A 25,018-nucleotide genomic window follows, 5' to 3' on the forward strand; every position below is an offset into this window, starting at 1 on the left:
AGTGTAGGTCTTTCAAGACCGGTGTTATGTTGTCTCGGTGGCCGCCCCCAGTCACCAGTTCTTACAGTGGCCATTCAGATGCCTATTATGGGAAACTCACAAACATGATTTGCACACAAGAGCCCTCTTCCCTCCTGTGGTTTTCAGCAACTGGGAACCATTGCAGCCTCCAACTATGGATGTGAGGCTTAGACCTGCTGGCTAGTGGCCATTAACAGCCTTTGGGAATGTGTCTCATCCTCTCTTAAAGCCATCTTGGTTGGTGGCTGGGAGTTCCAAAGTTTAGCTCTGCATTGCCTGAGGATGCTGTTCCACATAGGGGAGTCAAGCAAAGAAGGAATGAATCACGTTTTCAGTGTGCATTGCCAGTCCTATGGCAGATTAGGTGATTTAAAAAGAGGATTAGACAAATTTACAGAGGAGGGGGAGGAGGAGGAGAAGGCTCCCAACTAACCCTACTAACCCTTCCTGCTTGTTACATTTTCCTGTCGCTTATTTTAGAAGTGTTCATTGGAAGGCTTAAGCAACTTAATTTTACCAAAAGCTTTAAAAAGTGGGTTGATACTGCCTTAAATGCATACAAGGCCTACATTTAAAGCAGCCCCCCCACTTTAAACACGCATGTCTTCCCCCACAGCATCCTGGGAGTTATAGTTTCTTAAGGGTGCTAAGAGCACCCTTGTTGGGGGAGATCCTCTCTTCCTCCTCCCAGAGACACAATTCCCAGACTGGCCCAACCACCAGCCTCTCTTCTCAGGGAAGTCTGGAAATCACAAACTGCAGCCTCTCCCCTTTGCGCCAGCAGGTGGTGCCACGAAACTGGGTACTCGGAGGCCGCCTATTTTCCACTTGCTCTTATGTAACTGCATTAAACCGCGAGCAAAAGGCTGGTGGCGATGCTCTTTCTGGGTTCCGGCTGCAGACATCTTTCCAAAAGCCCCCCCCCCCTTTTCCCATCCGCCGCAACGTTTTCTCAAGGCGATGCTGTGCACACTCAGGGCGGCTAACACTGAATATAAATACAGTAAAAACATTTTTAAAACACACAAAAAACTGTTGATTAAAATATATGTTAGAATACAGTCTAAAATGCAGTTTAAAATGTAGTGATGTACGGAAGTGAGAGCTGGACCATCAAGAAGGCTGATCGCCGAAGAATGGATGCTTTTGAATTCTGGTGCTGGAGGAGACTCTTGAGAGTCCCATGGACTGCAAGAAGATCCAACCTCTCCATTCTGAAGGAAATCAGCCCTGAGTGCTCACTGGAAGGACAGATCCTGAAGCTGAGGCTCCAAGACTTTGGCCACCTCATGAGAAGAGAAGACTCCCTGGAAAAGACCCTGATGTTGGGAAAGATGGAGGGAACAAGGAGAAGGGGATGACAGAGGACGAGATGGTGGGACAGTGTTCTCGAAGAGACCAGCATGAGTTTGACCAAACTGTGGGAGGCAGTGGAAGACAGGAGGGCCTGGCGTGCTCTGGTCCAGGGGGTCACGAAGAGTCGGACACGACTAAACGACTAAACAACAATATAGATCAAAGCCATAGGGGGAGAAAACGTCACATATTCACCGGGGGCCAACTATCCATGCTGGTCCTACATGAGACAGCAAAAAGAGCTGAGGGAAAAGTTATATACTAATCCTATATAGGGGTTCCATCAGGAAAATAGATAGATGATAGATAGATAGATAGATAGATAGATAGATAGATAGATAGATGATAGATAGAGGTGTGTGTCAGACTGAGTCCAGCCCAAAGGCCAGGCGGAACAGCTCCGTCTTGCAGGCCCTGCGGAAAGATGTCACAAATCCCAAATTATGCGTGACAAAGATCACACGTAAGGTCACAACAGCCCTGCAGCTGATTTAAGGGAGAGGGTGGGGGCAGCTGCTTCAGGCTGAACCAGACGACTGCTCCACCTGGCCCAGGGCTGTCTGCACTGACCGGCAGCAACAGCTCACGGGGGTTTGGGCAGGGAGTGGGTCCTCCTTCCCCCCAAAACCTGGAAATATTGCTGGGGAGTGAAGCGCAGGGCTGTCCTTTGGCAAAGTTAAGTGCTCTACCACTGGGCTGCCACCCTTCCCCTGAAAATGAAGATTCCAGTCCTCATGAAGGGCTGATTTAAAGGAGAACATCGGAAGCGGCCTTTTAATAATCCTTTTGTTTATTTCATAAAATACGTATAAGGCTGGATTGTTGCTGTTGCTGTTTTAATCCTCAAAATAGTTTATACTGCTTTGTCTACACAGACCGGCAGCCACACTCCGGCATTTCAGAAGAGGAGTCTTTCCCCAGCCCTGTCCAGGGATGGAACCTGGGACCTTCTGCACGCAAACCAGGCGCTCTGCTTCTGCACTGCAGAGCTCCCCTTAAAGATGAAGGTACTAGACCTCATGGCGCTGGAGGATGAAGGGCTAACTTGAATGAGAAGGCAAGAGGCGGACTCATTCTGAAGAGAACGACTTCAGGGCAACGTTCTCCGAACAGGAACTATTGTCTGCCTGCTTGTTTCGTTTGATCAAAGCAAAAATGCCCCCCCCGCTCTTGATTTTGATTGTTTGAGCCATGAGATCCACTGGGAGTCTTTCCCCCAGCAAGACGGGGCTGGTGCAGCTGGGCTGCAGGCCTCATAACCAGTTTGCCCAGTTTAAAGCCATGCAAGTTGCTTGCCCTCCGTGCCTCCTGAGGGAGAGAGTTCCGCAGTTTAACTCCCGCTGATGCTGGCAAAGCATTTCGGGGGTTGGACTAGATGACCCCGGGGTTCCCCCCCACTTCTATGGTTCTATGCTTCTTCTCCTGGCTCCACGTCTTGACAAAAGCACAAACATCCGTGAAGTCAGCCCCGGTCCTGTCTGATGCAGAGTGACATCTGTCCCTCGGCCTGATCCTGCACCCTCCCTTTCGGAGGAGACGACACCCCCATCTCTCTCTCTCTCTCTCTCTCTCTCTCTCTCTCTCTTCCTCTCCTTCTCTCTCTCTCTCTCTGCGCCGCTGGCCTCTCGTTCTGCCAGACTCAGCTCCCCTTTCATAACATCCGCCTCACATTCAATTTTGCACACAAGGCTGAGATGGCTCCATTGGAGGCTGTCAGGATCAGCCCCTGCAGCTGGAACAGCGTCTCAACAGCTCCTGCTCACAGAGCACCAAAACCAGCATTTTTCGGGGGGGGGGGGAGTTTCTCAGCCTGGCTGAGCCCCCTCTCTTCTCCCCCCCCCGGCATCCAAGCGCCCCACTCTGTGAACCTGGACAGGGAAAAGTCTTTCCCTTGTAGCACTAGGACTCCTGGGTGTCCCATGAAGTTGAATAATTGGAAGATTCAGGACAGGTAGATGAAAGTCCTCCTTCCCGTGGAACTACCTGCCACTGGAGGCAGCAATGGCCGCCAACCTGGATGGCTTTAAAAAAGAATGAGACAAATAGCCATGATGGTTTTGCTCTTCCACGGTCAGAGGCAGCCGTGCTTCTGAATACCAGGTGCTGGAAACCACAGGAGGGGAGAGTTGGATCTTGTGTTCGAGTCCTGCATATGGATTTCCCTTTTAGGGCATCTGGTAACCAAGCAAACCCCTGTGTTGCAAAGAGAATGTCAGCAATGTCTAGGCAGCACGATGACCATCTACATACGCAATAGACAATCTTTATAGAATTCCTTCAAACCATAACAAGTACAAAATGAAATCTTTGGTCTCAAAGTCTCTGAAAACCTTTAAACGAAGCGAGGTACCAAACTTCGTACGATGAAGGAAAAGCTGTGAAGCTTTGTGTATTCGGCAAATACGATGTCCAACACTGAACAGAGATTCCAGATATTGACTGCTGTTTCGTAGAATTCTTCGTCAGCCTGGTGGGAGGATATAGAATTGCTTCATAAACTGAAAATAAAATTTTACAGGCGATGACCTGCAGGCACATCTCATGATACAAAAATTATAAACTATAATACAAACAGTAATGAAAAAGAGTACATACCCCTTCTTATTTCGAATGAAGCACCTCGCTTCATTTAAAGACTTTCAGAGACTTTGAGAGTAAAGATTTCATTTTGTACTTGTTACGGTTTGAAGGAATTCTATAAAGATTGTCTATTACATATGTATATGGTCATTGTGTTGCCTAGACATTGCTGATGGCCCCTGTGAGGAGGCTGGACTAGATGGGCTCACTTTGGCCTGATCCAGCAACCAGGCTGTCCTTTTGGAGCCTCCAGGTCCAGAGGCAGTCTATCTGGATTCCTAGGCTCTTAGGGGCCTTTGGCCACTGTGAGAAGAGGAGGCTCTGGCCTGATCTAGAAGGCACTTTGCATGTTCCTGGCAAATCCACGTTCATTGAATGGAAGAATGTTTTTCACCATGACGGTGAAATTAGATGCTGCCATTCCCTTTGTTTCTGGAATGTTTTGATTTGTCTGAGAATGCTTTTGCTTTGCCTCACCCCCCTGGGCTCCTCCTGAGGGATGGCAGGGTATTATGGCAGTGCTGCCTAGCGGTTAGCGTGTCTGAATAGGACCTGAGAGACCAGGGTTTGATTCCCAGCTCAGTCATGAAGCTCATTCAGGAGACCTTGGGCCAGTCTCTCGGTCTAACCCGCCTTGCAGGGATGTTGTGGGGATTAAATGACGATGGGGCAAACCATGTTTCCCTCCTTGAGTTCCTTGGAGGAAAAGGTGGGATAGAAATGCATCATCATCATCATCATCATCATCATCATCATGATGCAGTTAAACAAAGAAGAAGAAGACCCCCCATGAAAGTGGAATTGAGATTTCTGCATTGCAGGGGGTTGGACTAGAGGATCTTTGGAGATGCCCTTCCGACTCTGCAGTTCTGTGAGTCTAGATTCTGAACAGGCAGATATTTATCTCCCTCTCCCTTTCTGGCTGTTTCCTTCCTTCCCTCTGTCGCTCCTTCCGGCCTCTGACACATTCTGCATTTCAGGGAGGAGGGGAGCAACCCAGTTCCCTTGACTGCTGGCCAAAAGGCGAGTCAGGAGGCAAGGGAGAAGCCATGGCGAGCCTGGCTCTGCCACCTCACAGGCCCCGAGTCCCGCTGGTGGTGCCGGCCCTGACGCTGGGCATCCTGTGATCGCTGCCTCGCCTCCTCCTCCTCTTGGGTTTAACGCGCGGCTTCATAAATAAAAGGGGGAAATGAAAGAGGCCAAGAGACAAACCCCTGTGTGTTTCCGACTGAGTCACTCCGCTCACCCCCCCCAAGCATCTCTCTCGCCCCCCTCCCCTTTAACCTCATTCCCTGCAAACAGAAAACATCCCCCCCCCCTTTGCAACTCGGAAAACAAGAAAGGACCTTTTCATCTTGGCATCTCAACTGTTTGGAAACATCCCATGGAAACCAAGCGCTTCGATGGCTGCTCCCCAGTGGCCAGACCTCTGCGTGGCGCTTTCTCTGGGGAGAAAGAGGTTTGGGGGGGGTTGCATTGCTGCTCCTTCGCCCCCCACCAATAAAAAAAATCCCTTGCCCCCTCGTCCTGAAGAACCTGCCCACCTCCCTCTGCAAAAAAGAGCCGAGCCTCGATGTTCCAGGTTCCCTGGCACGAAAGGTTTCCTCTTGGCTGGGTTGGGGACGCTGCCAAGCTCCCCAGGGGGCGCCCCAAGGATAAATCTCCCTTTTGTCGGGGATGAAGGGGAAGCTGCGATGGTCCAAGGGGTGGACACAGTCCTCAGAGCCCAAACAGAGGTGTGGGGCGAGTTTCCGAGCGCCGGCTTCCATTGTCCCCCTTGGCGACGGCCATGGGGTTTTCTGAGGCCTTGGGCTGAGTCATCCAAAATGGCGGAGGGCCGAAAGTGTCCCTTGGGGGGGGGCTCTGTTTCCTTTCAAGGCTTGCCCTCCGGCTCCCGGCCGCACCTTCCAAGAAGGGCATTGAACTGGCAGGCAAGAACCCCGAGGGGGAGTTCAGGACACCGGCGCCAAAGCCCCCTCTCCTTCGCCGTCAGCTTTGGAAATCCTCCAAGGAGATGTCTTCACCTTGGCTGGAAAAATGTTGAGGTCAACATCTCCTCCCTACTTCCCCAAATGTGATGGCCTGGGACTCGGACTCAGAACCAGAGGAGTCTCAGTCTGCACCGGATCCTTTGCCTCAGGCATCATCTGAACCAAGTCTGGTACCTGATCCTGAAGAGCCCCAGTCTGCACAGGTTCCCCTGCAACAAGCACCAGCTGGGCCGAGTCAGGGGCCTGATCCTGCCCTGGCTCCAGATGCAGGGATGACCTCGTTGCCTCCAGCTGGGCCATCACTTGCAGCTGCTCCACTACCGGCTGGGTCAGGGGAGGCTGAGGCGGCTCCTGGGTCTAGTAACCCACCGACGTCTCCCGAGCTGCAGAGACTCAGGTCTGAGAGAAGGAGAGACCTGAGTACTCACAGGAGGAGTGCTCGCCTTTGGGCGAGACAGGGAGGTGAGTCGCCAGGGGATCAGGACCGGTGGTTACCCCAACAGAGAGAAAAGGCTATTGGACCCCGCCCCAGGTTGAGGGAGCAACATTGCTGTATGCCAGATCCTGCCTGAGATCCTGTACCTGTCCTTGCCTGGTTTCCTGCCTCGTGTCCTGCCTTGGCCCTGTTGGACTGACTCCCAGCAGAACCTTTGGATTCTGGTCCTGCCCTGGACAGCAGTTCTCAGGTTACCTCCGGGCCCAGCACACCAAAGTCCAAAGTGGGACTGGAAGGAGGTCAAGGCCACAGGCTCCCAGAATTGTAGCGCTGTAAGGGACCCCGAGGGTCATCCAGTCCAACCCCATCCAATGCAGGTAGATGGTCACCCAACCACTGCTTCAAAATCTCCCAGGAAGGAGAGTCTTCCCAGGGAGTCCATTCACTGTGAAAAGCCAGGAGAGTAAATAAGGGCAGAGAGGAGAGGGAGCTCATGGCCCAGAGGAGCGAAGGAGGCAGAGAGGAGAGGGAGCTCATGGCCCAGAGGAGCGAAGGAGGCAGAGAGGAGAGGGAGCTCATGGCCCAGAGGAGCGAAGGAGGGGCAAAGGAAGCGGCTTCAGGCTGACCAGGAACCCATCTAGCATGCACTGACTGGCAGCAGCTCTCCAGGGTTTTAGAAACGGGATATTCCCAGTTCTAACTGGAAATAGGTTTTGATATGTGTTGGAAGCCGGCCAGATGGGTGGATGATGATGATGATAATGATTATTATTATTATTACTGGTGCTGGAGGAGACTCTTGAGAGTCCCATGGACTGCAAGAAGATCCAACCTCTCCATTCTGAAGGAAAGCAGCCCTGAGTGCTCACTGGAAGGACAGATCCTGAAGCTGAGGCTCCAATACTTTGGCCACCTCATGAGAAGAGAAGACTCCCTGGAAAAGACCCTGATGCTGGGAAAGATGGAGGGCGCAAGGAGAAGGGGACGACAGAGGACGAGATGGTGGGACAGTGTTCTCGAAGCGACCAGCATGAGTTTGACAAAACTGCGGGAGGCAGTGGAAGACAGGAGTGCCTGGCGTGCTCTGGTCCAGAGGGTCACAAAGAGGCGGACACCACTAAACGACTCAACAACCAGCACTCTTAGATGTTTGGGATTGAATCTGAGACCTTCTGCTTGCAAAGTTGGTGCTCTCCCACTGAGCCCTTAAATGAAGGCAAGTTTCTAGTCCTCCTGATCATGAAGGAAGGGCTGGCTTTCCCAGTTAGGCCACTGTTCTTTCTCGCTCAGGACTGTCCACATCCCAGACTCGAACCCTCCTCTCCAACCTCACTAGTGCAGCTGCTGCTGCTCCCAAACTGGCTTGTCTTTTATCTAACTTTCAGTTTGCTCAGCGCATCCTCCAAAAGGCTTTGAGCCCTCTCTCAGGAGGGGGGTTGAGGGGGCGATGCCAGCCTTCTGGCCACGGGACTGCTCCCCCCCCCGGCCACCTCCTCGTCCATCGCTTATCCGAAACCTGAGTTGACCATCTGCCTTGGCAGCAGGTGGGCAGGAGATCTCGTTCCGTGTAGCCTCGTGCCTCGGACCATCTCCAAGCAAATGTTTTTTATGGAGGAGATTTTTAAGAGTTCCAAAAAGGAAAAAAAAAGTGTGTATTTGGCACCTGCCTGCCTTTGGGGCCAGGAAAGGGGATTCTGAAAATGGAAGTACCCAATTGTATTTATGCGACCCTGGCATGGTAGCTTTTCCTCCCTGGATGGAAAAGTGCCCTGGGCTCAGGGTTGGGTGAGGTGGTAAGACTTAATTTGAGCTGGGACTCAGTTCTGGAAGAGGATTTCGCCCAGGGATGCTTTAAGAATCAGAGAATCATGGAATTGTAGAGTGGGAAGGGAACACGAGGGTCTTCTAGTCCAGCCCTCTACAATGCAGGCATCTTTCACCCAACGCGGGGCTCAAACCCACAACTCAGATTAAGAGTCTCTTTCTCTACTGACTGAGCCAGGGCCGTCTTACCTATAAGTGCTAGGGGTGTGGGGCACCTGGGCGCTGGGCTCCCAGGGGCGCCAGGCCAAGAGTGCGGGGCCTGAGAGCTGAGTCCAGGGAAAAGTCCACCAGTCGGTCAAAGCGCCACGGTGGGCTCTTCTGCGGGCGGCTGTGTGCCGCGAATTCAGGGGCAACTGATCCAGCGAGACACTGAGGCGGCCGGCCAGCTCTGCCCTCTTGCACGCCTGGGACTGGGCAACCGGGGGCGGGGGGTGGATCTCGTTATCTCTTGCTTGGACTACTGCAATGCGCTCTACGTGTGGCTACCTTTTGAAGGTGACTTGGAAACTGCAATTAATCCAGAATGCGGCAGCTAGACTGGGGACTGGGGGCGGCCGCCGAGACCATATAACACCGGTCCTGAGAGATCTGCATTGGCTCCCAGTACGTTTCCGAGCATAATTCAAAGTGTTGGGGCTGACCTTGAAAGCCCAAAACAGCCTCAAAGGCCCAGTAGACCCAAAGAAGCGTCTCCACCCCCATCGTTCAGCCCAGACACTGAGGTCCAGCTCCGAGGGCCTTCTGGCGGTTCCCTCACTGCGAGAAGTGAAGTTACAGGGAAACAGGCAGAGGGCCTTCTCGGTGGTGGCGCCCGCCCTGTGGAACGCCCTCCCACCAGATGTCAAAGAGAACAACAACTACCAGACTTTTAGAAGACATCTGAAGGCAGCCCTGTTTAGGGAAGCTTTTAATGTTTGATGTATTACTGTATTTTAATATTTTGTTGGAAGCCGCCCAGAGTGGCTGGGGAAACCCAGCCAGATGGGCAGGGTATAAATAATAAATTATTATTCTTATTTGCACCCCAGCGCCACATATGCTTAAGACAGCCCTGGCCTAAGCTAACCCTCAGGACACGAGCCTGCTGGATCAGGCCAATAGCCCATGAAGTCCAAACCCTGTCATCACAGTGACCAAAGCCCCCCACGGATCTCGATAGACTGCCTCTGGACCTGGAGGTTCCATTGGCCCCTCAGAAAAGCCTGCTGGGTCAGGCCAATGGTCCATAGAGAGCGGTGTCCTGTTCTCACAGCGGCCAGCCAGATGCCTATTATGGGAAACCCTGCAGGAGTGAGTCCTACAGTCCCAAACTCTGCAACCTTCCAGTTATAATAACTTTTTATATTTTTGGTATGTTGACTGTAATTAACTGATGGGTTGAAAATAATGGACAAAAGTACCTCTGAGCATGCACAAAGTACCTTGCCCTGGAGGGACCCCTCCAGGTGTCTTTTTTATTGGGCCTTCATAATTCTTTGTGCTCATGTTGGGATCAGGGAAGTTGCCCACGATCCCACTTTTGATACTGCTTTGGGGCCTGAGCAGATTTTGGGTCAGACGTCATGCTTGGTTTCTGATTGGTGTGTATCCAGGGCCTTCCCCTCCAGCATCTCTCAGGTGGGTGCCATGGCCATTCGAAGAGAGCAAGGGAGAAGTTCAGGGTGAGCTCTGGCCCCTCTTTTTCTAGAAAAATAGCCCTGTCATAACTTCCTAATGAAATAATGTCATAGCTGTCAACTTACAGATTTGAAAATAAGGGACCGGCAGCCTCGAAAATAATGGATCAGCAGCCAAAATAAGGGATCAACAATTACTTTTATAAAATACATATTTTGTTGCATGCAAATGGCTTTAGATACCTATTAGGTCCATAAATTACCATATAGCATATATTCAACACAAAAAAACAGCAACAATTTGTTGTTGACAAAGGACAGCTGGACATAGAAAGGGCCCCATTACCTTCAGGAGCTTATTTAAGGGACATCATCAATAGGGGACAGCAGCGGGATAAGGGACTGTCCCGCCAAATAAGGGACGCTTGACAGCTATGAATAATGTGACTTTTCACATGGCAGATGTACTGTATATAAAAAAAGGACTTCCAGCTCTACAGTTTTATGATGCTATGGGTTCACACAGCACTGGGGGAAGTACTTCCTGCAGGAAGGGCCACCAATTTGGATGACTTTTAAGAGGATTGGAAAAATTCATGGAGGAGGAGAGGGCTCTCGGAGGCTCCTAGCCATCTCCCCATTGCTGGAAATGGCCGGAGGGGAGAGTTGCTCTTGTGTTCGAATCCTGATTGTGGGCTTTCCAAAAAAGGCATCTGGTCGGCCGCGGTGAGAACAGGAGGCCGGACTGGATGAGTCCCTTTTGGCAGCTGACCCAGCAGGCTCTTGCGATGCTCCTGCGCAGAGTTTGTTTATTTTATCCTGGTGATGTTTCGCTATAGTACAGGGAAGACCCTTCAGATGGCAATAGTGTGTTAACGTTGGGTAGGCATTGCAGAGTGACTGATTAAGAGGAACGATTTGTGGACGGTCTGGTACATCAGGCCACATTTACACCATCCCTTTAAAGCTTTATCACACCACTTTAGGCAGTCATAGCTTCCCGCAAAGCATCCTGGGAATTGTAGTTTGTTAAGGGTGCTGAGAGCTGTTAGGAGACCCCAGAGCTCCCTGGGAAAAGGGACTGAGCCTTAAACCTCTCCGGAAATGTGCAAACTGTGTGTATATTAGTGAGGACAAACATGCATTGCCTATCATGGAAAAAATGTGTCTTATTAGGCAATATTGCATACAAAATATGTGTTGATTTGGAGAATTTAGCACTAAAATCCTGATTCATTTTCACAACGACCTTTTTTTGGGGGGAACTGATTTGGAAATGTGGAGATGTGAATTTTGGACTGGAAACATGCGAAACTGAGCGAAAGCGAAATTAACCAATTGACTCTTCTTTGTCACTTCTGGTTTGGAGGTTGGGAGCTGCAAAGGAGTGGACTTTGGGTGTGTCCTGATTGAATCAGTATTAATTGGAGTGGTTCAGGGTTGCAGCAGCCAAAACCTACAAGCAGAAAGAATCTGGGTGCTGGGCACATGGGCTTTGCAATGGAGTATACGGAGGGTGGGTTGTGCAGAGAAAGCACAAAGCTTCGAAGGAACAGGCAGCTTCAACAAGCTGTGAATACACAGCACTCTGGTGCAAAACTGGGATTTTATTTTAATTTTCATTGTTGAATTTTGACAGTACAAGTGATGGACAGGAAGCTGTCTCTAAGAGGTAAGCAGAGTCAGCACATGCAGATACAAAATTGGATTTTCTTTTCAAAGCAGTTTTGAGGGTAGGGCTACCCTTCCCCTTTGGAAAGAAGATTCAGGGCTCCACAATCCAGGATGAAACTCATAGGCTTGTAGAGCTGGAAGGACACCCAGTGGTCATCTAGCCCAACCCGCTGTAATGCAGGGATCACAGCTGATGAGATTTGGAAGGAGCCCCTAAGGATGTGGCCATCGGGCGACTCAAGGAGCTGCCACCTTTGCAAAGAGGAGAGAGTGCCAGTTTAGAGGAGAAACAGACACCCAGCGGGTCAAGGGCATAGCTGTCAACTTTTCCCTTTTCTTGTGAGGAATCCTATTCGGAATAAGGGAATTTCCCTTTAAAAATGGGGAAATGTTGACCGCTATGGTCAAGGGACACATTTGCAAATGCTGTTCTCAGCCCACCTGCTCAGCTCCAGCATCTGGGGGCCCCCAAGACACTTTGGCGTCTGAGGGGAACCACAAAACGTTGCCTCTTCCTCCGGTGAGTGCAGACCCCAGAGGGCACCTCCTGCCATTTCCTCCCTGGGGTGGACGTACCACCGGCTCCTCCTCTTTGCCTAGAACAGCGGTTCTCCACCTGTGGGTCCCCAGATGTTGTTGGACTACAACTCCCATCATCCCTGACCTCTGGTCATGCTGGCTGGGAATGATGGGAGTTGTAGTCCAACAACATCTGGGGACCCACAGGTGGAGAAACACTGGCCTAGTGAAAGCTGGACCATCAAGAAGGCTGATTGCCGAAGAATGGATGCTTTTGAATTCTGGTGCTGGAAGAGACTCTTGAGAGTCCCATGGACTGCAAGAAGATCCAACCTCTCCATTCTGAAGGAAATCAGCCCTGAGTGCTCACTGGAAGGACAGATCCTGAAGCTGAGGCTCCAAGACTTTGGCCACCTCAGGAGAAGAGAAGAAGACTCCCTGGAAAAGACCCTGATGCTGGGAAAGATGGAGGGCCCAAGGAGAAGGGGACGACAGAGGACGAGATGGTTGGATAGTGTTCTTGAAGCTACCAGCATGAGGGAAACAGTGGAAGACAGGAGTGCCTGGCGTGCTCTGGTCCAGGGGGTCACGAAGAGGCGGACACGACTAAATGACTAAACCACAACAACAAGAGGCTGCTGTGAAGGAGGCAGGGGGTGGCGGCTGCCAAGGAAGAGGCAGGTCCGGCCTCTAAGGAGACCACCAGCAGCAGCGACAGCAGGCGATGCGTTCCTAGGAGGCTGGGTCTGCTGCCCCTGCGGATCCTGCCCCCTAAGGCAGTTTCCTCATCTTCCCTCCTGGGTGGACCGGCCCGGCCAGACTCCCTCCTGACCAGCTGGAAGAGGGAGGCTGCCTCTTTTGCACATCTCATGCGGCCCTCCAAAGGTCTCCAGTGGACCCCGACTCCTGGATTTGGAAGCCCTGGGCACCCCAAATCCTGTTTCCAGAATAGAAGGATTCCCACCACGTCTCCACCCAGAGCCGGATTCAGGTTTGATGAGGCCCTCGGCTCCTGAAGGTAATGGGGCCTTTTCTGTGTCCAGCTGTCCTTTGTCAACAACAAATTGTCGCATATTCGTGTTGAACATGGTAATTGATGGACCTAATGGGTATCTAAAGGCATTTGCACATAACAAAATGTGTATTTTATCAAAGTAATTGTTGAACTGAAATACAGTTAAGGAGAAGTATATTAATAGCGAAATACAATTAAGAAGTATATTAATAATTAATATTAATATTAATAATATTAATTATTAAGCTCTAACTTAAAATGATTGGGGGCCCATGACTTACATCATAGGAGCCTACACAACACAAAATACTCCTGCTGTATGTAGGTTTTATTTTATTTGTTTTTTTATCATATTTTGTAAATGTACATCCAGGGGTTTTTTCCCCTTTAATTTTTTGGGGGCCCTCCAAGAGAGTGGGGCCCTACGTTATAGCTTACAGTGGTACCTCGGGTTACATACGCTTCAGGTTACAGACTCGGCTAACCCAGAAATAGTGCTTCAGGTTAAGAACTTTGCTTCAGGATGAGAACAGAAATCATGTTCCAGCGGCGCAGCGGCAGCGGGAGGCCCCATTAGCTAAAGTGGTACTTCAGGTTAAGAACAGTTTTAGGTTAAGATCGGACCTCCGGAACCAATTAAGTACTTAACTCGAGGTACCACTGTATATGCAAATCTGGCCCTGTCACCACTTTTTTCTTTTTTAAAAAAATTCCCCCTGGGACTGTCTTCCTGCAAAGCAGGGGCTTTTCTAAGGAGCTACAGAAAAAGCAAGATTCCAGTCCTCAGGCTTCGGAGTGAAGCACCGGCTTAAATAGTCACACCGCCCTCCACACTGACTGGCAGCGTCTCTCAATGGTTTCAGGCAGAGGGCTTCCCCAGGATTGAACCTGGGTTCTCCTCCGTGCAAAGCAGATGCTCTACCCACTAGGCAACACTGCTGCACCCCAGACGCCTGCATTCCAGCCCAGGGCCCATCGTAAAGGACGCGGCCCCAAGCCTGAGCTCCAGCTGAGCGCCAGCCTCTGCGCGCCTCCTTCCAGTGTTGCGGGGGGTTGTGCTAGATGACCTTTGGGGGTCCCTTCCAGTTCTAAAATTCTGGGATTCCCAGCCCACCGAAACCAGTCTCCTTCCTCCTGCTGCCGACAGAGCCCTGCAGCGCCCCAACTCGGAGGGACCGCTCCGCAGGGGCTGCCTGCACACTCCAAAGCAGCGGCAAAGTGCTTTTTTTTATAACCCAGATGCAGATTTTGATACCTGGGCAGCGGAAAGGAGGCCAAGGCTGGAGGAAGGCCGGCTGTGCTAATCCCCAGAAGGACGGGACAAAGGCTGCTTTGTGGGAAGGGGGATCAGTTTTCTCACCTGAAGACACAGGGATGGAGGAGAAGAAGATTTCTGGCTGGAGGGAGAGGAGGGGGAAGGGGGAAAGGGAAGATGGGTTGTCAGAGGGCATTCTCCTTCCCTTGGGGTCCCTGCAGAACACAGCTGCGATGCGGGAGGAGACGGTAGCCACATAATAATAATAATAATACAGTGGTACCTCGGGTTACATACGCTTCAGGTTACATACGCTTCAGGTTACAGACTCCGCTAACCCAGAAATAGTGCTTCAGGTTAAGAACTTTGCTTCAGGTTGAAATCGTGCTCCGGCGGCGCAGCGGCAGCAGGAGGCCCCATTAGCTAAAGTGGTGCTTCAGGTTAAGAACAGTTTCAGGTTAAGTACAGACCTCTGGAATGAATTAAGTACTTAACTCGAGGTACCACTGTATTTTATTTATATCCCGCCCTCCCCAGCTGAAGCCGGGCTCAGAGTGGCTAACAACAGTCAAATAATACAGCATTCTAAAATCAATTCATTGTAAAATCAGTACAAATCAAATTAATGGCAACCATTGGGCGAGAGTTCTGTGCGGATTGCCAAAGGAGGGGTCAGACTGCGCCTTGGCCAAAGGCCTGGTGGAACAGCTCTGTCTTGCAGGCCCTGCAGAAAGATGTCAAGTCCCGCAGGGCCCTAGTCTCTTGGGACAGAGCGTTCCACCAGATCGGAGCCGCAGCCGAAAAAGCCATGGCTCTGGTTGAGGCCAGCCTAACCTCCCTGTGGCCCAGGACCTCCAAGATGTTTTTGTTTGAAGACCGTAAGGTCCTCCGTGGGACATACCAGGAGAGGCGGTCCCGTAGCCACATGCCCAAATTGGGGGGGGGGTCCTTTTCTGCATCTCTAGCAGGACAGATCAAAGGAATTCCTTCTTCACACAGCAAATAGTTAGACTGTGGAACTCCTTTCCACATGAGGCAGGGGGGCCCAGCAGCTCGTTGTTGTTTAGTCATTTAGTCGTGTCTGACTCTTTGTGACCCCCTGGACCAGAGCACGCCAGGCCCTCCTGTCTTCCACTGCCTCCCTCATGCTGGGAGCTTCGAGAATACTGTCCCACCATCTCGTCCTCTGTCGTCCCCTTCTCCTTGTTCCCTCCATCTTTCCCAACATCAGGGTCTTTTCCAGGGAGTCTTCTTTTCTCAGGAGGTGGCCAAAGTCTTGGAGCCTCAGCTTCAGGATCTGTCCTTCCAGTGAGCACTCAGGGCTGATTTCCTTCAGAATGGAGAGGTTGGATCTTCTTGCAGTCCATGGGACTCTCAAGAGTCTCCTCCAGCACCAGAATTCAAAAGCATCCATTCTTCGGCGATCAGCCTTCTTTATGGTCCAGCTCTCACTTCCATACATCACTACTGGGAAAACCATAGCTAGCTCAGATGGCCTTAAAAGAGGATTAAGCAAATTCACGGAAGAGGAGAGGGCTCTTGATGGCTGATAGCCACAATGGCTCTGCTCTTCTGCAGGGCTACTGAATCCCAGTTGCTGGAGCCTTCCAGCCGGAAGGAAACGGTCCTTATCCTGACCCACTTCTCTCATTGTCCCATTTTCCCTCCTTGCTTAAAACTTCTGGCATTATACTAATTGGAAAGGGCCCAGATTTAATTCCCACTGGCCCTTGTTCGCCGCCTCCACTCACAGCTGGATGAAAAGACTACCCAGGCTCTCCCTTTTAATCTCTTATTCCTTTGCAGCTAAACTTGGGTCCTGCAATCAGGTCACCTCTTCTTTGGCTTCCTGATAAGCTGGCCGGCCGCGGGAGAGATGGGGTCGGCTCAGGGCAGATTCCCACGAAACACGGCCTCTCCCCCAGGAGAGTTTTATCAGCTCTGGGAAGAAACGGAGGCTTGTTTCTCGGAGATGGGCGATTACACCTTTCAGAAAGCAGAAGCAGCCTGGCTGGCCGCATTGTGAACGGCCACTGAAGTAGCATTGAAGAACAGCAGAAGAGTCCAAAGGGGACCTATCTGGTCCTGTTCTCACAGCAGCGAAAATTCCCCCTAGAACTTAGGAATCCAGATAGACTGCCTCTGGACCTGGAGGTTCCATAAGGACATCAGAAGAGCCATTGACCCACCTAGTCTTTAAAGCCCTGAATGGTCTCGGTCCAGTATACCTGAAGGAGCGTCTCCACCCCCATCGTTCTCCCTGGACACTGAGGTCCAGCTCCGAGAGCCTTCTGGTGGTTCCCTTCCTGCGAGAAGCCAAGTTACAGGGAACCAGGCAGAGGGCCTTCTCGGTGGTGGCGCCCGCCCTGTGGAACACCCTCCCACCAGATGCGAAAGAGATAAACAACTACCAGACTTTTAGAAGACATCTGAAGGCAGCCCTCTTTGGGGAAGCTTTTAATGTTTGATGCATTACTGTATTTTAGTGTTTTGTTGGAAGCCCCCAGAGTGGCTGGGGAAGCCCAGCCAGGTGGGTGGGGTATAAATAAATAAATTATTATTATTATTATTATTATTATTTAGCATCCAGTTCTCTCAGTGTCCAGCCAGATGCCCCCCAAAGAGAAACCCACACGCAGGGTCTGAGTACAAAAGCCCCCTCCCTTCCTGGCATTCAGAAGCATCACTGTCTAGGACTGTGGAGACAGAGTGCAGCTGTCATGGCTGGCAGCCATCCCTGGCTCACTTCTCCACGAATTTGTCGAATCCTCTTTTAAAGCCATCCAGATTGGTGGCCGTCGCTGCCTCCAGTGGCAGGGAGTTCCACAGACTAACTCTCTGCTGCACTGTAAGTCCTTCCTTTTCCCTGTCCCAAATCTTCCAGCCTTCAGCTTCACTGGGCGCCTGTGCATTCTAGTCTTACGAGAGAGGGAAAGAAACTTCTCTCTATCCATTTCCCCTATGTATTATTGGGGGGGAGGCCTCTCCTGGCACGAGGGCCACGTTTCCGCCTGGGAGTTGACGCAGGGGCCGCATGCCAGTGCTGGGCGGGGCCAGAGGCAGAGTGGGCGGGGCAACTGATGTCCGTGTACAGTAGGCAAGTTTCCCCACACTCCCCTCTCAGGAAGGCGGCCTCTTCTCCTCTGTTGGAGGACTTTAAACAGAATTTGGATGCCTACCTCTCAAGGATACTTGAACTACAGTTCCTGAATGGCTGGGGGTGGACTAGATGGCCCTTGGAGGCCCCTTCCAACTCTGATTCTGTGACCTCAGAAGATGGAGGGCTCTCCTTGGTTGGAGGTCTTCAAGGAGAGGTTGGGTGGCCACCTGCCAGAAGTTCTTCCGCTGTGGTTTCTGCATCAAAGGGGGTTGGTCTAGATGGCCTTTGGGGTCCCTTCCGACTCTGCAGTTCTATGATTCTGTCTCCTGCCTCGGGCCAGCCTGCTTTACGGAGCCCCCTCCCTTGCCGACCCACTCCTGAAACGCTAAAAGAGTGCAGAAGCAGAAGGTCCCCTCCACGGAGAGCCATTAACTTCTCACAGGCATTAAACATTAACCGCATGTGGTTTAACCGGCATTAATTAGGGCAGAGAGCGGAGCACTGGGAGACTCCAAATGTACAGCATGTAACAGTTTTATGCATCCTTCTCTCTGAGAAGGAGAAGGGGACCAGCCATGGTCTTTCTCCAAGGGCACCTCTAAATATCTCTCCCCCTAAAAAAAATTAAATTGCATCTCTGGGGACAGATGTTTCCTTCTCCGAAATCCATGCAAGGCTCTACCTTCCACTGGGCTTGGGAGCATGCCATGAAGGCGGACAATTCAGGACAGATCATAGAAAGCCCCTTTCCACACAGGGCAGAGGTGGAACTGTGGAACTCCCTGCTGCAGGGATGGCCACCAATTTGCAAGGCTTAAAAAGAGGATTGGATGAATTCATGGAGGGGGAGGCTCTTGAAGGCTGCTAGCCACCAGGGCTGTGCTGTGGCTCCATGGTCCTCCTTTGCCACTGAGAGAACAGGAGTCAGGCCTAGATGGGCCCTTTGGGCCCGATCCAGGAGGCTCTTCTGATAATGAATAATAATAATAATTTATTATTTATACCCCACCCATCTGGCTAGGTTTCCCCAGCCACTCTGGGCGGCTTCCAACAAAATATTTAAATACAGTAATGCATAAAACATGAAAAGCTTCCCTAAACAGGGCTGCCTTCAGATGTCTTCAAAAGTCTGGTAGTTGTTCTTTTCTTTGACATCTGGTGGGAGGGTGTTCCACAGGGTGGGTGCCACCACCGAGAAGGCCCTCTGCCTGGTTCCCTGTAAACTCACTTCTCGCAATGAGGGAACCGCCAGAAGGCCCTCGGAGCTGGACCTCAGGGGCTGGACGATGGGGGTGGAGACGCTCCTTCAGGTATACTGAACCGAGACCGTTTAGGACTTTCAAGGTCAGCACCAACACTTTGAATTGTGCTTGGAAATGTACTGGGAGCCAGTGTAGGTCTTTCAAGACTGGTGCTATGTGGTCTCGGTGGCCGCTCCCAGTCACCAGTCTAGCTGCCGCATTCTGGATTAGTCGCAGTTTCCGAGTCACCTTCAAAGGTAGCCCCACATAGAGCACATTGCAGTAGTCCAAGTGGGCTACTGAGGTTCTTGTGTCCTGCCTTCCACCTGCACAGTCTTGAGTTGCAAGGTCCAGCTACAATATTCCAAGGGGAAATGAAGCATTCCCCATGTGGCTATTTGTCTTTCAGAATTTCACCCTCCGTGATAAGGCTCTTGAAGGATCTGGGGAGCCTAACTGCATAGCAAAACTCACCGGAGGCTTTTAAGCAGAGGTTGGGGGACCATCTGCCTGGGATTCTTTAGCTGTAATTGTAGGGGGTGGGCTGGATGTCCTCTGGGGGTCCCTTCCAGCTCTAGGTTTCTATGAGCCCCTGGACTGGTTGCAGATAGGACGGTAGGCAGGTATGTAGAGGGAGGACTGCTTGGGGGGCAGACTGAGACTGGTGGGGCAGTGCCCCATTTTCCTCCAAAGCTCTCCACAGAACATTTTCAGAGATTCCCCTCCGCTCCTCTGCTGAAACAGCAGGGATGGCAGCAGCGCCACCCAAACATCACAGAGCCTTTCCTAGCCCCCGGCAAACTCTGGTTAAACTGTAACCTCGGGTTGCTTGAGAAAGAGGATTGCTGCAAATCTGTTTCTTCCTCCAGGGCACCACCGAGGTGCTCGGAACAAGAGCCGGCTTGTTAAAACCTGTGTCTGGGCGTGGAGAGAACAGGCTGGGGGCACGGAGGCCACGTCTAGGAACTGAGGGTGTACAAGACCGGCACTCTCACATCGCAGGGGACGGAGAGGTGTAGGCCTTTCGCTGGAATTGCTCGTATTCCAAACCCACGTCAAGGTCAGCGCTGACTGCCTTCCTTCCTGATTGCCTTGTGCGCTTTCGCAGCGCATAGCAAGCTGGGGTCTCTAGGAGTTTATTTATTCCAATGCCTTTCCTTCCAAGGCAACTGACAGTTCAAGAAACCTTCAACTTCGTTTGGCTGTGGTTCCTGCATCACATTGGACAACTCTTTGGGTGACTCTTCCAAGCCTACAATTATGCCATCAGTGATCTGGAATCCCTGATCTCAGGCGTGTGTCAGCGTCTACTAGTGTCAGAAGATTCAAGACAGATAAAATAAAGTCCTTCTTCATGTCTTGTAAACTACGGAACTCGCTGATTTAGGAGGAGAGGGCTATCGCTGCCTCTGCTCGTGTCTCTACTGTGCTTCTGAATCCCAATTTCTTGAAACCGCAGGAGGGGAGAGCGGCCTTGTGCTCAGATCTCGCTTGCGGGTTTCTCACTGGGGCTGCTGGTTCCCCACTGTGAGAGCAGGCCAGGGCACTGGGCTGGATGGGTCCCTGTGGCCTGATGGAGCCGCGCTCCTCTTTTATTCCCAAACGCCCAGTTCCAAGCCACCTCAATTGCGTTTGAGAGCCCACCCAGTTCCTTCACCCAGAAATCCAGCTTTGCAACCTGGCGCGAGGAAGCCAAGTGCTGCCTGCCCCCAAGCCGACAACATCATGTCCCTTTCCAAACTGCTCCCATGCTGCTTTCAGATGCAAGGTTGCCTTCTTGGGGAAACTCACAAATCTTTAGGCCCAGTGGGCAGCAAAGGCCTTTTTGGGCAGGCCTGGCAATTCTGCAGGCGGCAGCAGAGAAAAGGGAACTTCTTCCAGCACCACCGCTTGTTCCCCACTGAGGTGGCAGGATGTGTCCTGGTGGGAACTTGCCAACAAACCAGTGGCTGGAACAGAGCAAGCAGGCGAGAACCACAGAGCGGGGAGCGAGAGCCAGCTGGCATCTTCCAGGACCCACACAGGCACCTGCTTCCCCCCCCTCTCTCCTCCCTGCCAAAGCCTCTTCCCCAACACCCAGATCCTTGAGCCTCGTGGCAACATCAACTTGGGACTAGCCTTGCTCTCCCTCTCTCCCTCATTCCAGGCTTTGACCTCCCAGTCGTTGTGATTTTGGCAAGGCCAGATTTCCCCGTAGCTTTGGATAAATCAGGGAGCAAGAACAGAGACTGGGGGTTGTAAATGAGGAAGGCTGGGAGGTGGGCAGAGGAGGGTGACCAAGGGAGATTGTGGGTCTGACCATCAAAGCTCATGAGGGAGCTGGAGATGCTTTACTTGGAGAAGAGAAGATGGAGAGCTGACGTGATGGTCATCGTCAGATATCCAAGGGGCTGTCACATGAAGGATGGAGCAAGGCTGTCAAGGGCAGGACCAGAACAAAGCAATTCAAATTGCAAGAAAGGGGAGGAGGGCTGAACATTAGGAAGAACTTTCTTATGCCAAGAGCTGTTTGACTGTGGTGGGCTCTCCTTCTTTGGAGATTTCAAAGCAGAGGTTCAGGGAGTCTTTAGCTGTGACTCCTGTTTTGCAGGGGGTTGGACTGGATGACCCTCAGGATCCCTTCCAACTCTACAGTTCTATGATTCTATGAAAGCCTCTTCCCCCAACAGCCAGATTCTGGAGCCGCATGGCGACATTGGCTTGGGACGAGCTCCTCTCTCTGCCTCATCCAAGGCCTTCTCCTCCCAGGGTTGCGATGACGGCAGCGCCAGGTGTCCCTGAAGAGCTTGGCTACACGGAGGAGCGGAACGGGAGCAGGAACTGGGGGTGGCAAATGCAAAAGACTGGACAGCTCCCTGCCAGATCTCTGCAGGCCCTGGAAACCTCAGCCTCCTTGCCTTGAGGAGAAGGGACCTGTCCGGGCTCCAGAGTAGAGGAGGAGGAGGCGGCGAGGGTGAAAAGAAGGGGATAGAAAGCACGGAGGTGAAAGCATTTGTCTGTTTTGCAGGGGGGAACAGGCCAGACAGTGGCTGCATTGTATGCAGAGGAAGGGCCTGAATGGAGCTTGGAGGGACACAAAAAGCGCTTTGACAATCAGGAGTTCATTAGTATGCGCGGAGGGGAGCCTCGCTGCCTCTATCTCCCCCTCTCCATCTTTCTCTCTCTGCTTCCAAAGAGACTGCGCTCTGTGTCACAGAGAGGTGAGCCATGCAGAAAAGAAGAGTGCGAAAGGGATTTGGGAGGGAGGTAAAAAAAATTGGAGGAGAGAGAGAGGGGGAGAGGCTGGGCACCCAGATGCACAGAAAGAGTCCGGCCTCCTTTGTTACACGAAATAATGGAATTTTTGGCAGGTGACTCTTGAAAAGGTGCAAGAGGGAAAGAGGTCCTCTGGAGTTCTGAAAGGTTCAGGAGGACAGCTGCCTTCCTCTGCGTCCACTCTGACCTCCCCAAGGTGCTTGGGGTGAGCAGGGGGAAAGAAATGAATCAGACGGGGTCTCCATCGTCTGGGCCTGATGGGCACAGGACTTGCCCATTTTATTTCCTGTTTCCTTCCCCCTCGTCTGAGATCTTTAAGGAAGTGTCTCCTTGATGAACGTCTTGCTAGAGGTGTTTAAAATGCACAAGTCACCTTCAGGTTCTATGGGTAAAAACTAATTCACCATGACCACCAAGTTTCCTGCAAATTCCTGCAGAATTTGCAGAGCAGAGGGACTCTGAATGGACACTGAGTTTTGCATTAGGAGAGAGGAAGGAAGTTCTTTTTGCTGGAATCTGTGATGGCCAACACCTTGGATGGCTTTAAAAGGGGATTGGATAAATTGAGGGAGGAGAGGGATCTACGATCATAATAAAGTACATCATTTCAATAAATAGCTCTAAAGGGTTGATGGATGAGCAGAACTATTTTGAAATACAAATCTGGCTGGCTGATCCTAGCACCCTTGTCAGGTCAGAGGTCAGCTATCAGATGGTCAGAATCCCAGAATTGAAGAAAGAAAGAAAGAAAGAAAGAAAGAAAGAAAGAAAGAAAGAAAAGTGCTGAGAGTGTCATACTGGGACCTGGGAGAGAGCCGGGCTCAAATGCCCACTCTGGCCATGAACCTCACTTTGGGCCAGTCATCCCCTCTTTAAGGCTAGCCTGCCTCACAGGGTTGTTGTGTAGGATTAAATGAAGAGGGAGAGAACCATTTACGCCAAGGTCCTTGGAGAAAAACAAGTGTGATATCAGGAAGGAACTCTTGCAAGTGATTCACAACTGATTCACAGATGGAACTCCCTGCCTATTGAAATCAAGCAGGCAGCTTCTCTGTACACTTTCCGGTGCCTGCTTTTTTAAAAAAATCCCTGTTTAGACAAGCTTAGAAAATTGAGGTGATTTTAATCTGTTTCTGTATGTTAATTTTCCTATGTTTTAAAGGAGGGTTGCGGATTTTTCTTGCTTCTACTGTTTTCTCTTTGAGTTTTGTTTGTTTGTTTGCAATCTGGCAGTGTGTAAATTCCATGATATGGATGAATAAATAAATGATTCAAAGTAGTGAGGTATTTTGCACAAGGCAGAAAGCCCTGGGAAGATACACACTTAGAAAGTTGGGCTATGCATTTTAAAAAGTGGACTGTTTTGAGGCTTTTGAAGAGAAATCCCACCCAGAAATTCCCCCCTAACATACCTGCTCTGAAGCTTATCAGATACTGAGAGAGATTAAAGAGGCAACCTTCGCACTGGCTAGGAAGAATTTCGAAGCAACTGAAAGGGGCGTCATTCAGCTTAAAACTCACCGCTGCTCTGACCCAGAGAAGCTGCCCTCAGTTCCAGGAAGGAAGTCTTCCCCACCCAGAGCTGGGACCTTCTGCATGCAAGGCAGCTGTTCTGCCACTGAGCTGCAGACCTTGCCTGTAAAATAAGCTAAGATTCCAGTCCTCATGGTTCTGAACCAAGGGTTGAAATAGGAACACAGGAAGCTGCCTTTGCCGAGGCAAACCAGCTAGTTCCTTTAGCTCAGGGGTGTCTGAACTGACCGGCAATGGCACTCTCGGGTTCCAGGTGGGAGACATTCCCGGACCAACCTGGGGATAACCTTCTTCAGCCAAAGCAGCTGCTCTCCCCCTGCGTGAGGCTTCCTCCCCGAACCGGCTTGTGTTGGGCTTTTGAGGCATGGCTGCAAAAGGGGTCATTCCAGCCCCAACCCCAGGCCTCAGGCTGCCGGTTATGGAGCCTCACTCAAGGCACCTGTTGTTCAGATAACTGTCTTCCTTTCCTGCTGCTGAAGGATCCCAGCTAAGAGCTTTTCAGCGCTGGAGAAGGCTGCCTCAGGAAGTTGGAGGTTTTTAAGCCGAGGTTGCATGAGCGTCTGTCAGGGGCTTGGGCAAAATGACCCGGCCAGGACCCCTCCTAACTCTGCTTCTATGAAAGGCGATTCAGATGAGACACTAGCACTCACTTTTTGCTGGCAAGTTTTTAAAGGGAGGCTGAATGGCCACCTGTCAGGGATTATTTAGTTGTGATTACTGCACTGCGGGGGGTGGGGGGTGGACTAGATGTCCCTTGGGGGTCCCTTCCGACTCTACAATTTCATGAAGAAGGAGAAGAAGCTGGCAGGGCAGAGGAGGCAGAATGAACATCCGGGAACATGGAATGCCAGGCTGGCAAGGCTCTGTGAGAGAAAGCTCTGTGTGTTTCCCACATGCAGCAGCCCACACAGGCATGCGTCCGCTCTCATCCTGAGCGCCCAGCTGAGCACCCTGAACCAAGTCAGGGGACACCCAGGGGTGAAGCCAGAGGGATGGAGTGAGACGGGGGACTTCATCCCTCCAGGAGGAGATGGGGCCAGCCAAGGAATGAACACGGCTGGCGGGGATTAAGGTGGGCCACTGAACTTGCCAAGAAGAGCTCAAGACGGGAGAGAGAGATCATTTGCTACAAGATTTTCCTTGTTTCCCCGCTGTCAGGATGTATCCGGTTTTGGAGGTGGGATGTTTAATATTCTGCCCTGCAAGTGCAGAGAATCTCTAGCAAGCAGCCGGGGTGGCAATTCGGGGTGCACAAACCTGTCCCTTTTGGCCCTCGTTTTCCCCCAAATTTAAATTCACATCTTCCTGCAGCAAGTTGTTTTTCAAACACGAAAATGGGTTAGTGCCCGAGTGCAAATTGCTCCAATTAAACACACTTTTTGCATGCCATTTTGACTAAAGTTCATATTTTCTGCAACCGTTCCCCGAATACAATGCAATTTTGCATGTTGCAGTCTCAAACACATGCATTCTGAAGTGCACTGTTTCCGAACATGCGCATCTTTGGACAACTTCTTTGGCTGCAGAAGTGATCGCAAAATTCAGAGGGGTGCAAATCCCAAAGGACGGGTTTCGTGTGTTGGATCAAGTGCATGTTTGAGA

The 25,018-nt window shown here is 51.3% G+C and overlaps 2 protein-coding genes across 2 annotated transcripts in view; one reads left to right on the forward strand and one right to left on the reverse strand.

Moving 5' to 3' along the window:
- LOC310751719 (uncharacterized protein) overlaps window positions 1-25,018 on the forward strand; it is a 950,206-nt gene that overhangs the window by 91,512 nt on the left and 833,676 nt on the right. The gene's annotated exons all lie outside the window — the stretch shown is intronic.
- Window positions 1-25,018, reverse strand: part of KCNJ10 (potassium inwardly rectifying channel subfamily J member 10) — a 32,594-nt gene that overhangs the window by 6,638 nt on the left and 938 nt on the right. The window lies entirely within an intron of this gene.

This window comes from Podarcis filfolensis, assembly GCF_964270895.1.
Source record: "Podarcis filfolensis genome assembly, chromosome: 16".
Taxonomy (NCBI): domain Eukaryota; kingdom Metazoa; phylum Chordata; class Lepidosauria; order Squamata; family Lacertidae; genus Podarcis; species Podarcis filfolensis.